At 45.2% G+C, this 17244-nt stretch overlaps 1 long non-coding RNA gene across 1 annotated transcript; it reads left to right on the forward strand.

Annotated features, from left to right (window-relative positions):
* Nucleotides 1-333: 333 nt before the first annotated feature.
* Nucleotides 334-5267, forward strand: LOC139828685 (uncharacterized). Its single transcript, XR_011740593.1, has 2 exons — nucleotides 334-605; nucleotides 3492-5267. It is a non-coding gene; the product is annotated as an uncharacterized lncRNA (long non-coding RNA).
* The last annotated feature ends 11977 nt before the right edge of the window (nucleotides 5268-17244 follow it).

Consider the following 17244-nt stretch of genomic DNA (forward strand, 5'->3'; position numbering starts at 1 on the left):
ATTTGACACTGAGGAAGGGAGGCAGGACTCATTATCTCCAGAAAGACTCAAGAAAATGGATGAGCATAAACATACGATAGTTTTGGAGCTTGAATCCGTGTCCTAACTCCTAATTAAAAATTATCCAGCAAAGCACAGCATTGCAAACACCATTAGCTACAGGAAAAATGAAATTCCTAATTACTAAGCAAAATGTTTTGATCTCAACAATTTATTTATTTTAAAAAGTCATCTTAACTGCTCAAAAATGCATTCCATTCCTTTTCTCTTCCCTTTTTAAAAGCTCCGCGTTATCGTTTTCTCACCAGAGCATCAGCAGGACATAACCACACAGAAAGCATAGATTTTCCTAGAAATTCCGTGAAGGGGCCCTCACAAACCTCATCGCGCTGCCCATGAACCCCACGTAATTCCCCACCAAAGATGCACCAAAGGCAAAACCGCTGCAGCGGCCAAACCTACCAAGGTGACACCAGCCCCACCAAAGTGACACCAGCCCAGCTTGTCAGGCGATGCTCTGGCACGGCTGCTTGGACAGACAGCCCCAGCACACAGACAGATGGAGAGGATGCTGCTACACGGCAGTTGCACACAACCCGCCTTAGGTGAGTACCCTGAAAAGGACATTTTTTTGCAAACCAAATCTCACCCCAGAGATGCGGGGAAGGGCTCGGACTCCGCGTTGACAGGTGACACACGGCTCTGCTGTTCCTGAGGCTGTACCTCCCTCTCCAGGCAGCCCGGAGCTGGAATTGCTGCTGGTTGTCGTCTCATCAAAACCTTGCTCCAAGCAAAAGTTAATTGGTGAGGGCCTAAGGTGGCGGGTGATACCTGCTGGACATTCGCACGCTGCTGCGAGCGGTGCTGGGCTGCGAGCGGTGCTGGGCTGCGAGCGGTGCTGGGCTGCGAGCGGTGCTGGGCTGCGAGCGGTGCTGGGCTGCGAGCGGTGCTGGGCTGCGAGCGGTGCTGGGCTGTGCCGTGGGTACCGGAGCGGGCAGCAGCCGGTGGAGCAGCAGCCGTGTCCTGCTGAGCTGCCAAGCTGCAGAACACAAAATACAAGGCCACTACCGCTGGTTTTGTAACCGGTATTTTTGTCCTCTGCTCACGACAGCTTTGCTCAAATGTTCGGGATTTCACCTTGCGATGTCTCAATCCCCTGCGTTCCCACACTGTGTCCCCCAGCCCCTGCTCTCTGGAGGGTCCGGAGCAGAATGCACAGACCCCCCCGTGCCCTCCAGTAGCTCTCCAAGGCTGGGACACAAATTCTGACACAGATTTCCTTCCATATTTGCCATCCTAAAAAATTCAAAGTGCCCCCGTGGCAGGGTTGTCAGTGCCTTCTTTCCCCTCCTGTGACAGGGATGTTGCTTAGACTCACAGGGATTTTCCCACTCATTTCTCTGACCTTTGCTTATAGGACTTTCCTCCTAACGGTATTTTTGTGAGGATGCCCAGCTGGGCTGAGCGTTTCTGGCTGCTCAGACCCCGCAGGGGAGCGGAGCTGCCATGGCAAAACAACCCTCGGCATCCCCACCTGTGTCTGGGGAGATCTGCTCTGCAAACACACAGGCGAATAACACTAAACAGGAACTAAAATACTCTAGGAATAGGGGGGAAAAAAGTTTTGTAAATATTACTCATTTTCGTCAAGCTCTGGCTAATAATATTGAATTTTGTCCTGCATGCAGGCTTCACTGTTACTTAAGAATAACACACGTTCTTTAATACATGAGAGAGTGCTTGAAGCTTTGGCTGCCAATTGCCAAGGGCTGTAATAACTCTGGGATAATCCAGCAACCAAATAAACCAAAACCCCCTTGTAAGGACCCCCCTGCACTGCTTGATACAAATATTTGCATTAATGCTCCTCAAGTAGCTGCTTTCCCTCCTCAGACATCAGAAGGAGTCAGTGTACAGAGACCCTATGTATTTATTCAGTGTGTTAACTGTATTTAGATGTTTATTGCATTTATGTGTATACTCAATATATTTATTTAACTCTATGAAAAAAGTACCAGGAGATATTTCAGTTTGTATCCATCTTCATCAAATGTAAATGAAAACAACCTCATTATGGGCCCTGCATAGAGCACTGTTTCCATTCATACCGAAAAGTGATGCTGCCAAAATTGCCATTATCTTATTTCTGCCACAGAAATAGTATGAAATTATGTTACCTAACAAAGCAAGAAATAAATGTAGTAGGAAAACAGTGTCCAGCATTCCTAGAGTTGGCAGTACAGCCTGTGCAGTGCCCAATACACCATTGTATACAATTCCTACCATAAGAAATATGTAATATTATTTTAATGAGATATTTCCTACCGGTGGCTACTGGGAGCATGGAAGGTGCAAGTGCACCTCACAGTGAGCTGCATTCTGTGAGCAATCTAGGGAACTGTATATGAATACAAACCAGCTGCTTTCTATATTCTCTCTCTTTTTTTAAATGCATTTGAAGAGCTGACCTTTGGAAAGATGGGAGAGGACGGCTGGGTCTCAGCCGCCTTTTGCCCAAGAAGCTGAAATAAGGACCATGAAGCAAGAAATCCCAAACCAGAAAACACCCATTTTACAGCCCGTGGAGATGTGCTTACAGGGGGGGTCTCCCTCCTCCTGCGCGCCTCAGGTTCTCATTCCCAGAGAATCCAAGCACCTGGAGAAAGAGATGAGGAGTTCAATAATTAGTCCCATGGCAGTTGTGTGAGGCTTTATTCTGAATACCTCCTGCAATTCCTTAATGTCAGAGAAAGAAGGGGATAAAAAACAAAATGAGAACTTTATGTCCCAGACTAAAACATGCAGCAGGACAGACACTGAACCAAACAGGTTTTGTGCCTGCGGCAGGGAAGGAAAGAAGTGAACAAACTTTCCTACAGCACATCCCATGGTACAAATCCAAGCAGCTTTTAGGTACAATCTGTTTTTTCAGGCACAACACATCTCGGAGTATTGAGCCTGGCCCCACCACTGCTTTGCTGGGCATGTAAATGGGACTATGGAACTACCCAGCCAGTTTTCTGGATTTCCTACAGAAACCGTGCTTTTGAAAACCTCCTCCCTGCTGTGGGCATAATCACGGGATAATTAGGACTTAGTGAAGACTACAACCTTCCTGCTCTCCTTTCTCTGCTTTCTATGCAAGGAAGGAAATAAGAGCTGCACAGCACACCAAACTCTTCTGGTTTTGTTATCGCCCTGCAAACTACTCTGTTGTTTCCAAACCCGGCTGCAAAGGCTCCGTTCCAGCTCCCCCGCACCCTTCCCAGCACACAGCAAAACTCCGCAGCAGATCCCTTAGGATTATTACTCTTCACTTTCTAACACTGTTATCAGTAGAAGGTTCTCAGTAACTATTTGAAAGCAGTTTCAAAATTTACTTTTAAATAAGATCTATAAAGCCCATAAAATCCCTTTCCAAAACCCAGGCATCCATTGATGAAAACAAGCGTGTTACTGCTGGTTATGTTTTCATTCTTCTGACTTCACAGCTCATATTTTGACTTCTATGCCAACCAAGAGAACCAAGCCCAGCAAGTGGGGCCAGAGGAAGCAAGAGGCATCCTGGAGTTATTACCCAAGCAGATTGTCGCTTTATACTTGTCATTTCCAGCAATCCTCTCAGCTATTCCAGGTTCCTAGGATGGCTTGCAGGGTATTTAAACAGTTTGGCTGGTTCCTCTGAATAATTATGATGAGCTACAGGCTACCAAAACCCCCTACAAAATGTGATTCTACTCATGCTGACTTATCTGGCTGCGGCACTTATTCTGTCTCCTGGGTATATTTACAAGCAGCAGGGGATTTCTTACTGGAACAGGGGAAGGAAGAAAATAAAGAAAAAAAGCCAGTCATAGTATCATTTTGGTTGGAAGAGACCCTCAAGATCATCAGGTCCAACCATAACCCCACTGCCCCATGTCCTGAGAACCTCATGTCCGTCTGTCCAACCCTCCAGGAATGGTGACTCCAGCACTGCCCTGGGCAGCCTGGTCCAATGCCCCACAGCCCTTTGGGGAAGAATCCTTTCCTGATATCCAATCTAAACCTGCCAAATCATGGCTGTTCACTTGCCTTCCATCCACCTGCCTACCTGACATCTCCTCAGCCTGGGAAACCCACTCCGAGTCCCAGCACTGCGCCCTGCAGCAACACATCTGCCACTTACACCAATTAATTTACTATAAAGATCCTTTTGGGCTTGCAAATACTGAACGTAAAGTGCCTATAAATGTGAATTATTAGCCTTTTATAAGCCTGAGCTCTCTGTATCTGCAAGGGACTTCTCTGACAGCTGCTGGCGGAGCAGTGCACAGGTCAGGGAGGTTTTACGTTCATTTTTGCAAGACACCGACTGCAGCACCTCCCCAGCCTGGAAATAACGTGCAACTTCTTCCCACCATGGTAATCAAACAACCTTTAAAAATCCTCCTGGATGGGGGGTTCTGCTGCGGGAATGGGGCTCCGGGGGCAGGGGGAACAGTGCGATCCCAACCCGGGATGCGATTTCATGAGAACTTCGCTTCCAGGGAGGCACCGCTCTCACCAGGAGGAAATTGCTTTCAGGAAACAATTGCTCAGCTGGCACTAAGAAACACGTCAGTGGACTTTGCTACTGCTAAGGTGATTTGGACTTGAGTTTCCTTCTTGGTGTGCCACCTACTTTTAGCAAAGGATTCAGAAAGAACAAGAAAGCGTGAAAAAGGTGCAGGATGTTGCACCATCACCTCCTAGAGCAGAACTGAGATGGGAACGGCGGGACAGGGCCAAGAAACAGCAGAAAGATCTCTCTGCAACGGCAGGAGACACCAAAGGACACACGCAGGTCTGGTAAGCAGCACATCCTGTGCAGCAGTGCCATCCATTATCTATCGTTATAATACTAGCATTTGTATTTTTCTAGAAGGAAACATAGAAATGACACACAGCTGGGGACAAGGGTGGCATTGTACAAAGTACATCATCGTCATTAATGGATTTGGCAGGCAAGGAACCGAAAAATAATTAATCAACAATCCCTCTCACATCAACCCCGGCCAGTTATAATGACTATATTACTATAGCATGAAGAGCAATCCCACAGATGCGTGATATATGAAGTACAAAATGTGTTTTCCTAAACAGCTGCGCAGCAGGCAAGAAACAAATTAACTTGTTGTAATTAAGTCTGATAATGCGATGATTTGTGCATGACCTTCGTAAAAAGGGCAAAAAAAAGTCTACCATCATTCATTAATGTTAATAAAGTGGCTGAACTCTTTACTAAATAGATGTCCATCAATGGTACGTGGGCAAATTGCTACACAGGTAGTTTTAATTAGTGTCTATAAGGGCAGGTCATGCTACACGTGGGCTAAATAGCAAAGGAGGGTCCAGTTTTAGGGGAACCAGGCGAGGTTTGATGGAGGTGGCAGCGTCCCCCCAGTGCCCCAGCACAGACAACACCAACCCCGGGCAAACAGGGCTGCTTGGCTTCAACACCAAAAACCTTTGCAGGAATTCTTCACATCTACTTTTTACAAAAAAAACAGATGGGACATTGTTCCGTCTGAAACACTTGAAGTGATGCCAGCAAGGCACCACTTCATCATAAAGCTGCGCCTTGCTGCTCCTCTCTGCCAAGCCCATAGCACAGCAACGCTTGCCGGCACAGCCAGAAAACCAGACGGTGTAAAAACCCCTCGCCAATGTGCTGCTCCACAGCCCGGCTCCTCGGGTCGGGTGCCCGGGGCTGCCGGCGGCTCCAGCACCAGAACACTGGACTTTCCATTTCGCACATGGAGCTCAGCCAAAAACCGAGGGCCATGAAAAATCAGACACCACCGACGGGTTTAATTAACAGCAGCCGCCTCTGTATTACTCAGCTTCGTGGGATGAAGGTGTGATTTAAATCATATTTAATGAGGGAATAACTAAGGAGAACCACATAGCTATTCAAACCAACCCACCTTAGCCGTGCTCGCCGCACTCAGCGCCGCAGAATTACGATCTGCAGCCAGCAAACCACGCTGGGGAAGCCAAAAGTGCATTGTGGAACAACAAAAGGAGCGACTTAAATCACAGTTGTGCTGCAGAGGGGTGTGAGGGGGTTGTAAAGCCTCATTTCTTAAAAAGTAACTTTGGCTGGTGGAGCAGATGCGCAGCCGCGTGTCTCTGATGGGAAACCTCTCCACCATGAACTCCCCTGTCAGAGTGATCAAACAGTTGTTACTCGCTATTACTCTCATTTTCCTGTGGCATTTCAGCACAGGGCCACAGCTATAAACAATAACACGGGTTTTATGGCCGAACTTCAGAGCGTTCTCCCCTTCCCTCCTGTTAACTTTTGTATTTATTTACTGGAGAGGGAAGGAAATGGAGGTGGTGGCATTTACAGCACAAACACAGCACTGAATTCACCTGAGAGCTGCACTCGCCGGACCCTGGGCTGGGGTCACAAGTGCTTTAAAGTAAGAATGAGACAACAGGAAAAAAACAATTGCTCAAAATGAAAAGGATGTTCTCTAGAAATTAAATAGGTTCGCATCCTCCAGTGTAAGAAAAGATCTGCTTTTAAAAGGGTGCTTTGAAGTATAAAACTAAAATATATCTCAATTATTTTTAGTTATTATAAATATAGCATAAACAATATCTAACCCTGGAAGGGGTAAGAGAACATTGCAGATTTTCAATACTTTTTTCGTGGCTGGGCTGTGCAGAATTTACCCATCTCAGAACCCAGGGAACCAGCGGCGAGGGGCTCCTGGCACAGATGGCCCGGGCAGCCGCATCTCCATGGGAGGATGCTCCACCGCATCCCGTGACATTTAACGATGCTTCGTGCAGCACCGATGCCGCAGCCCGAGCAGCCCCGCTGGGCGTGCAGCAAACTCCTCACTTCGCTGCCTTTCATTACAGCAAATTTCCAACGACAACCCAGACCCCAAACCACCTCCTTTTCCAAACAGCCGGAGGCTAAGAGGTAAAATGCAAACGTTGTCAAGATGATTTGGTATTAGCAGTCTAACATCGTTATAGAGCTAAGCGCTAGGGAAGAAATCCAACAAGTCATTTGCAGAAAGAATAGGTATCACACACCCCTAACAGGCACAGCCAAGAAATATATTTATCAGTTTAGAAATGCTAAATGAGTCTATGAGTCCGTTCCATTCCATTTCTCTCACAGAATATTTCTCCAGATAAATATATGGAGATTGAAAGCTTTCAATCTTTGCAGTTTGTAAGGAATCTAGATGAAAAAAAAAGAATAAAATCCAAGGGTGTCTGCAGGGTTTTTCCTGAGGCTCCACTCACCGCAGGAAAACGCACACGCAGCCTTTGCTTCCCTTGCTTACAAGTTTGGGAAACATCCTCCTGAATAAGCCTGTTCATTATGATTAGGATTGGAAATAAAGAGCACTGTGGACAGCCACTCTGGTACAGACCTGGCCTCAGGCACAGCCCCATTCCTGGCAAAGACATGCTGTTAATGTATAGTAACTATGGGTTTATCACACTCATCCCCAAATCCCCCCCTGCCCTTTCCCTCTGGCTGTCGCTTTGTGCCCGAGCTGCACCAACCCTTTGCTTTGCTGTCATGTCCAGAACAAAAGCAGCAGGTATTTTAAGACTTGGGGAGCTCAGATGCTGCAGACATATCTAGAAAATGTGTGAGCTACACACTCTTATAGAAAAGAAGTTGTGAAGGGAAATACCCTGCATCTGATATCACGCAGACACCACCACATTTAAGCCTCTGCCTCACCTCAGCTTTAAAGCTCCTTTTGAGCAGCCTCAGTGGAAAGGAAGATTAGCTGGTTTTATGCTGGCAGAGATAATACATATCCTTTCTATTTATTAAGGTTCAGTAAGAGTTTGAACCACAACGGTTGTTATTTATGAAGTGATTTGCCTTTCGGCTCTGCCCGGCAGAGTGCTGTTAGTGATCCAACCCACTCCTGCCCAGCGAAGGACATCGCTGATCGCTCACCCCGATCTTCTGGCAAACGCATCAAGTATTTGTTGTAAAAGACAGCGAGAAGTGAACCTTTAAAAAATAAAAAAGGTTGCGGTTTACTTTTTAGCTCCTTTAAAGCAGTTTGTTCCCAGACAGAATTGTTTAAACACAGAGGGCATCATATTCACATCCATTTTGTCTTCAGGAAATCACATAATAGAATCATAGAATGTCCTGAGCTGGAAGGAACCCACAAAGACCAGAGTCCAACTCCCGGGGACAGAAAACTCCCGTAATCCATGCAAAGTGTGTCTCTTCACCCCTTTATTTGCACTTGCCTTCCAAAACTTGCAGTGTGACTCCTAGACAAGTGCTTGGTCCCACGTTGAACCACCTTTGTAATCCCCAGCACCCAGCAGGTCAAGCAGATTGTCTGGAGCGTCTTTATTCTCAGCCTTATAAATGATTGATTTAGTTCATCTCTAATACAGCGGGGAAAACTCAAGTTCTGCTTGTATGATATTCATAAATGATGCATCAATGCAATCCGCCATTCATTTCTACATGCTTTTTACATACCTGTCCATCACTTCAAGCATTGTGGGGCATGGAAGCCACACGGTCTCCCCCGGGTACCAAAGGCTGGGCAGCTGTAAATTGGGTGGATGCTCTGCCCTGGGAGCTCGCTGGTCATTCAGAGCCACCCCACAGAGCCCTGAGCACAGCAGCAAAGCACAGGGGTGATTCTCAAAGGAACCCGAGCAAGTCATCCAGCCCAGCAGGATTCCCATCCTCACCCTCCCTAAGCTTCCAGAACAAGATTCACACGGTGAAAGTCTGCGTTTCCATCTTGAATTCATTCGTTTCCATGACCAGCTGCCACTTCATATGCAAAGCTAAACAAAACACAGCACAGTAAACGCTAAATTGCGCTCAAAATTCAAAGGTTGTGAGAAAAAAGGGTATGGTCCTACAAAGAGGCACACACCTGAATCTCTATCAGGAGTGCGTTCCTTTGGGTGAGCTAAACCACCTGCAATAGATGTTAGTAAATCAGCCATGCTCTTAAAGTTACTTAGGCACTAGGGTTTTGAAAATGATCCCAGCTTAACTGAGATATTTTGGCAAAATTGTGTAATAGAGAGGGGCAGATCCCTCCCCAGATTCTGAGCCAGACCATGAATGCATTCCCCACATCACCAGGAACCGCTCACCAGAGCCTCATTAGGCTGGTTTTACTAAATCATCAGTTTTAGCGACGTTTGCAGTTTGGCACCACCAGGAGCGAGCTCAGCTCTGCTGGACCAGGAGAGGGGTCGGATTCTTCCAGCTCCTCACATCGCAACCAGGACTTTGTCTGCTCAGCGCTTTATGAAACACGGGCCCAAATAATCCATTTCTGCAGAAAAGATAGGTTGACATCATTATCTGTCCTTTGCACTGCCAGGCAATGTATATTAAAATGTTTGAATAGAGAATACTGCACTAAGTCCAGTTTCGATTTATTTTTCACCTGCTGGAAAGCGTGAAAAATAGAAGTGAATAGAATAACCAATAAAAGATAAAAATTCTTGTCTTCTTTCTTTTAAATTGAAGTTTACCTAGGTGACACAAATGCAGCATTTCCGCAGCACCTTTTACACTTCAAAGGATTTCTGCGTTTATATTAAAACCCTGATCAGTGGGATTTATTATTTAACTAATTCCGTTTGCAGGAACAAACCAGAGATACAGCAGCCTTCATTTTCAGGAGGTGTTTCTGCTTGCAGACAGAGGAAGGGCAGCCATCAGTCACCATGTTCTGCAGCTCATTTTATCAAACTCACAGAGTTTCGACTGAGCGTGGACTCTTCAGATACTCTGCATCCCACCCTGAGAAAGACAATTGCTAAAATAACTGGGTGTGCAATGTCCACTGTGTTCTCAGCACACAGCCCTAGTAACTCACTGGGGAATCGCACCCAGCTCCTGCAGTGGTTTGGGCTTTAAAATCCATATGGGATGAGCAGAGCTCTGGGGTGATGCACCAGTAGCCAAGGAGCCGTAACAGCCCCAGCTTCACAAAAACGGCGTTCAAAACTGCCTGGTTTTCTTCCACAAGATCAACAGGAATATCCTGATCCTTTGAAAAATAAGCAGCGTTTTAAAAGATGTATTAAAAACCAAAAGCACTTAAATGTATTATAGTGTTAGGAGTTTTCCACCTGTGTCAGGATGGAGGGGCCAGGTGGGCCTGGCTTCTTGCTCACACTAAGCTTTCTTTGAATGGATGCTTTTGTTTCAACCTAACAGTATAAATATGTAACAATTCTTATTAAAAAAAAAGGGCACAAAACCAATAGAAACCAGAACTTAACAAGCGTAAGCCAACATAGTGCAATTAATCTTACTCCATTTGCTAAGGCAATTGTTAACCACAAAGTGACCTGTTAACCACAAAATGACCTGTTAATTCCATTTTCTCAAGCCTGTTGTCAAAAGCCTCTGAGGGGATGAAGTGTTGAAGTTCCCTGAGTCTCAATTCACAGGTGCTCTCCGTTGACAAAATTAGTCCACCCCCCCACTGCTGGATCAGCCAAGAACAATTTGCCATGAAACATCAACATTTAATCGCTACCTTGGCCAGAATTTACCTCTTGGGAAAGTGTCTTCGGGCAGGATTTGCCCATTGGGCACGTGCAGAAGTCCTGGATGTTCCCCAGGAGGTGGGTTGGCACTTATTCCCTTAGTCATTAACAAATGTTTCCCTTGTCCTTGAGATCTTCCCATTAAATACACCCCTGCCTCCCACAGAAAGCAAGCTTGACCTTTTCTATAGAATTAAGAGCCAATTTATTGCATATTTTAAATTCATAATGAGATCAAAAGGGATAATGCTAAGATGACCTGGAGATCAGCCCAAGACACGAGAGATAATTGTTTCCTTAATTGTGATGCCTGAATTAAATTACTTTTGCACTCTGTGTACTCAGATGATATGTAAAATGAAGGTCTCGGCAGCTCGTGGTCATTTTATTCGACGATATAGACAGTTCCCAGAGAAACCCATGAACTGGGGCTTATCCAGTGCCTGCGGGGACAGGGGTGTTCTTGATGTAAAACCAAAGACACCGGGCTTCACACAAAAAGGTTTACTTGACAAATTATTGTCTGAGGTTTTAATGAGTGGAGTATCAATTGTTATAAGCTGGGTGGGTGCTTATAAATAGCGCTAAGAGGTGAGCAGGCATCCTGCACATCCCTCTGTTGTAAGTAGCACACCTAGTAATGTGTTTATAACACCTATGGATTGTTTATTAAGCACTTGCACTTACGTTTTGCAACTCTGCTGTTTGCCCAGTGAGAGCTTAATATACAAATAGGGAGTTATTTACTAACCGCACACAGACAGGGCGTACTGGCTGAAATATCCTTTCCTGGAACATGGGCTCCAGCTCCAGGGATCCCTGTGCTTCACTCCACAATCCCAAAGCTGCATCCTGACCTTTTGCAGGTACCCTGTTTCCAAACTAGAGTAAAAAAACTAGAATTATTACACAGAACTGGAAGTATAAACCTGATACCTGAAACCAGAGTGAGCTGGACTCACCAGCATTTTACGGTGCTGGTTTCCTTCCCAGCCCTGGACTCAGTCCTCATTCGTAACTGAATGGGGTTTCTCTGCTGCTTTGCTTGAAAAAAACTTGTATTTTCCCGCAAAGCACATTTTGCAACAATAATACTAAACGATTTGTCCTGAGTCTTCCATAATAGCAGTATACTTGAAATTTTAAAAAAATAATAATTAACCAATTATTCCTACCAAAACCCCACCAGGTTCAGATCGACACGAAATCGCTCCAGTGGGCAAATCGACACTTCTGCCACTTCTGTAGCAACAGCCCAAGTCCCCTGTGAACCTGGTGCTGTAATTCTCCCCCAGCCTCAGCTGAGGAACTGGATTTCCCACTGTCATTATCCCACGTGTCCCTGGGCATGCTGACTAATTTAGACACATAAACTCCACTGCACCTGCAGAACAGCAAGCCATCCTCCCAAAAAGCAGATTTCATCACTGCATCCATTCCTCATGAGCCAAGCAAGGACCTCACTTGGAGCTGCTTGCACTTGGATGTCACCATTTGAGTACAGGCTTTAAAATGGGAATTCCTCCCACAGATGACCACAAGTCCTCCATCTCTTGCCTTTTCCATGTTCAATCATTCTGCTCCCTCACTCGTCCTCCTGCACATCCCCAGACATTTGCAGGAACAGGCATCTCGTGCATTGTACAGACCCGGCACGGCGAGGTCTCCGTCCCGCCTGGGCTGTAATTGCCGCTGCAGCGTAAGCGACAGCCTGGGGTTTTTTCACCCATAAATAATCTATCAATGGCCGTTTGCCAGCTGACTGTAGCAAAGTGGTATTTTGAAAGCATTCATACCAGATGATTAGCTAATACTTGTTGAGCCAGCAGTGTACAAATCAGATGAATTGGCTTCATATGGAAGTCAACCCTCTAATCAATGTGCTTTAGCTCATGCAATTCATACTGAATTCATAAGTATAACAATAACTGGTGAAGATTATGGTTCTGTACCTGACAGCTCACAACAGCTTTACAGTAATAGAGCTGGGGTTTGAAAAACCTTTTAAAAATAGCTCACTGCTAACCTTTCAAAAGGGTAAAGTAGCTGTAAGGAAGTCCTTATTTTTGTTATTCCTATTGATCATTTGCACAAGAGCAGATACGTAGCAAGGAGCTCTGTGTCCTGGTAGGAACATCCTCACCCTGCTGGAGGGGAGCAGCGTCACTCACCCCAGCAGCGCTCCCTTCACACCACGTGTTTCTGGTGATTTGTCAGAAATCACTGGTGATACAAGTTACTTGGCTTTCATTGACCAAACACCCCAAGAGTTGAACGGCCACCTCAAAGACCTGCGGTCTCTGTTTTGGCTGCAGAGAATCACAGCTGGACCGACCCAAGAGCGACTGCAGAGCTTCAAACAACATTAAAACCTCCTGGACCCCATCCCACTTGAGTCCATTAAGAGTCTCCTTTAGTTACAGAGGACAGAACAGCATCCTTACCAGATAAGCTGGTGGTGACTTCTGAGACCCAAAGGGGAGATCAGTCCTCAAGCGATTTCTTCGCAGAGGGAGTAGAAACATCCTTTTTTTCTTCTATGAAATGCTTAATTCCTTAACCCGCCCCAAATTTCCCTGTATGGCGAGAAAGCAACACACGGTCTGGTTTTAATGTTCATTAACAAGAGGCTGCTTCTCCACTAAGTTTCTTTCAACGTGGGTTGGGGGATCAACACAAGATTCACTCGAGAGTCCCAGCTGCAGGGCAACACTCAGCCTTGCTGCCAAGTCCTGCCTTGTCTTCAGCATTAAAGCAAAAATGACATGTTTAATGACAAAGTGTGATCAATCCAGAGGCTGCCAAGGAGCGTCTGCAGCCACCGCGTCATTCCATGGTGGTGACAGGGACACCGGCCACCACCGTCAATGGGACAGGAGAACATTTATCAGCTTCACCTTTGCCCACAGCCCTCAGCGCAGGTGGCTGTGGAAGGTGGATAAAGACATTGATATCCTTATTACACTGCTTTCTATACATTATTTATAAGTGCTTAAAAATTTAGGACTGTTGTAAACATTGGCAAATGGGAATGGCATTAATTTTAAATAGTTTTTAATAGCTATCAAGTGGTTACGGCCTTTATTATAAATAGCTCACGGATTTGCTGAGTTCTCTAACCTCCAAAAACAATGGATCATTCAAAAAACGCACTAATGTGAAGTGCAACTGCAAGTTATTAACCCGAATATGAAAACACATTTGAACCTCATAAGAAGGCCCAATTAAAGATAGAGAAGACATAACAGCATGTCTCTGTATTTGCAGTACAGGTGATTCTAAGAATAAAGAATTAGAAGATAACATTAAAATGAATAATATATTAGCAACTTCTCACATACGCCAGATTTCAAGCTCACACTGGTAGGCAGCCAAATTAAATCTACTGAATTGCATCAATTTACACCTTTGTGAGGGGTTTGGCCCCAGACAGATGCAAATAACTTCACACGCTGAGTGTCACCGCAATAAAGCGCTGGGGTGGATGAATCAGCCATTTGGGAAGTTTTAAGGTCAGGCAGAGCCTCAGGTGGGAGCTGAAATGAACCTTCCAGGTGGGAAGAGCTACAGGGGGGTGGGAGCTGGGGTGTGACAGCTGGGAGGGGGAACCAGTTGTCTAAGTGGTTTCAGATGAGAATATAAGTCCTATAATGCGGTAAAAGGATCAGTTCATCTTTGCTTATACAGCATCATCTTTGTTTCCGCGGCATTGTCACCCAACAGAGCAGGGGACCAAGTGAATCCAGGAACACGAGAGCAACCAGCTGAGAGCACTGGTTTAGCGGGAGAAGTGAGACCCGAGGCTGGCATCATTCAGCATCGCTTTGTGGAAGCCAGAGCCAAAAACCCCTGTCATCTGATGAATATTCAGCCCCCAAATATGCCCATGTAACCGCCCCGTCTGCACCACGCACACCCGTGGCTGCCAGTTACACCTGACACTTTACAAATGCATTGAACACATGCACAAACCGCAAGTAAAAATTGCATAAGCTGTCCCCTTTCTACTCAGAATTGCATTTTTTTATCATTTTCTCTAGCCACGAGATGCATTTTAGAGTCATAGAATGTACTGAGTTGGAAGGAACCCACAAGGATCATCAAGTCCAGCTCTTGTCCCTGCATATATTTTAATACACACAGTGGTGGGAGCCCACACAGAGATGCGCGTTACACATTCCCACCCACGCCAACTAATGAGAAACCATTCAGATGGAAACAATGAGATTGTATCTTACAGCTAACTGGGTAAATGGCATGGGGCGCTGAAACCTGGAATAATAAACCTGGAAGCAAGGTACAAAGAAGGATGAATAACAGGTAAATTAAAGGGTTTGCAGGAGGCTGATTGGAAAAAAAAAGAGCACTCAGACAACTTCCATCAAAAAATCCCCAAAGCCTCTGGCTAGAAGTCCAGCTTCAGTAGAGGAAGATGAAATCAAAGCAGAAAACAAGATTGGTGGTTGTAAAGAGAGGATAAACCTGTTACAAGTCAGATAAAGACGCTGAGGTCCCCAAGAGGACACTCTGGGAGTGTTCAGCTGCTGCCAGGAGGAAATAACCGCTTTGGAGGAGGTCAGTGCAGAGCCCTCAAAAACCCATTCGACAACATAAACGCATTAAAATGTGAAGCGCCGCCAGCCCGGATTCGTTTGCAGAGGAGGAAAGACACGTGTTGGAACAGGAGATGAAACACGAGGTCACCGGAGTGAGCAGCACCCATCCCGCCGCTGCCCCCGCGCCCCTCCTGCCTGGGTTTGCCTGGTGGAGCCGCAGAGTCCTCCCGCAGCAGCATTTCATACCACGCAAGTCCCAGGAAAAGCAGATTTTCCTTATGCATTCCATGAACCCTGCAAGAGCAAGCAGTGGAGCACACCGTAACCTCCAGCACTGGTCAATAAAAAGCACTTTCAGTCTTTAGCCCTCTCTCCATGTGTAAAAGCAGCATAAAAATTAAAAAATAATCCCCGAATTTGAAAGCAGATGTGCAACTTCAACTTCATGCAGTCAGGTACACACATCTGTTGTAACATCGTGTGGTTTTGGTCCATCTGCATTTGCCACGTCAAGAGAAAAATCATCTTTTTCAATAGATTTGAGTAGGTTTTTCCCAGTATATAAACTTGACCGCAAGCTCCTGCCCTCACACATTCACCTTAACCAAGTGTTTTGACTCCACCAAGGAGCGACTCCAGCCAACTCTTACAGGACATGAGCTTCTCCATTGATCTCACCACATTATAAATAATTTCCATAGAAACGGGAAATATTCCCTAAACCAACAGAGGCTTCCTTATTTCCAGCAATTATCTTAAGGTCTGATTTGCATTTTAAATGTCACCTGTATAAATTAAAACTGTTTACTGCTCACATTGCCATTATTCTGAGTCATCTGGCAATAGCCAGCTACAGAGGTTTTTTGTTTCCTCCAGAAAGCTCTACTGCAAGTACATGCCCTGAACTGCTCAGTTCAGCTATAAAACGTTGCATTTTCCCCTGGTCCCTTGCTCATTCTGGCAATACAACTATTTCAGGCTATCACCTGGGATGTGTTTTTAAGCTGTTGCTGCAGATTAAGCAGCTGAGCTTCACTCCTGAAAGGACACCCTAGTAACAACAACAGTATTTTCAGGCACTGATTTGCATTCTCCTAACCTTATTTTTTAAAAAGCTTTAAGTCATTCGTTAAGTTACAATTATTCTTTTAGTCTTATATTAAGCTTTAATGAAAAAAGAAGGTCTTCTCCTCATTCGAAAAGTTTGAAAAGCACTTCACTAAAGTCAGTCAGGTTGTGCCCCTAACAGACGACTCTCAAACACGTTCCCTCTAATTCTTATAGTATTGTAGCTACTTGCATCTTTTTTATTTCTCAATTATCATTCTGTTTTTTCTGCTCTTCGGACAAATTCTGACAGTTTTACCTGTCTGCACCCAGGACTGAAACCTGAACAGGAGTTCCTAAAATTACAGTGAAATATTAGGAGGAGAAAGACACTTAAGGCACTTTTCTTAAATATTCACAAACAAAACCTTTCAATTTATAAAAGAAAAAAAAAAAATTGAAGAAACATTGAAAGATCTTAGAGACCTTCCCATGAGGTCTGAGAGCCACCTCCGCACCCACAGCTGAGGACAAAAGGTTCCCACTCTCCTTTCTAAAATACAACAGCAAAGCTCTTTCATCTTTCTCCTCAGCCACGGGTAAGTGGGGATCAGAGCCCCACGAGGTTACCGGGCTGATGTCCTTCAGCGTCATTCTTCAGGAAAAATATTTTTCTAAGGAAGTTTATGAAATTATTACTTTGTCCAACTTTCCAGTTCAGCTTAGAGATCAATCTGGGTGAACTAATTTCATCTCCCTAATGATTAAATGCTTCATATTAATATAACCCTGAGAAGGCAAGTTCAAAAAGCCTGTTTTTTCATTCCGTGGAATAATTAGATCTTGAGAGTAATTTTGTACCTCCTTAGCTTTCTCCAAATTCATTATTTCTTAAAAAAGCTTCCCTGTATCTTCCGTTGCCATCTGTCCTAATAGGGAAAACAACATTTTAACTCTGCCTGGCAAAAAGATGTGAGGGTTTACAGACTAAGCAGACCAGAAAAGCAGCGAAGAGCCAGCTCAGAGAGCTGAAGTGATTTACACTAATGTTGCTCAGCAGGGCCAGGATACAGAAATA

This window comes from Patagioenas fasciata, chromosome 10 (assembly GCF_037038585.1).
Source record: "Patagioenas fasciata isolate bPatFas1 chromosome 10, bPatFas1.hap1, whole genome shotgun sequence".
NCBI lineage: Eukaryota > Metazoa > Chordata > Aves > Columbiformes > Columbidae > Patagioenas > Patagioenas fasciata.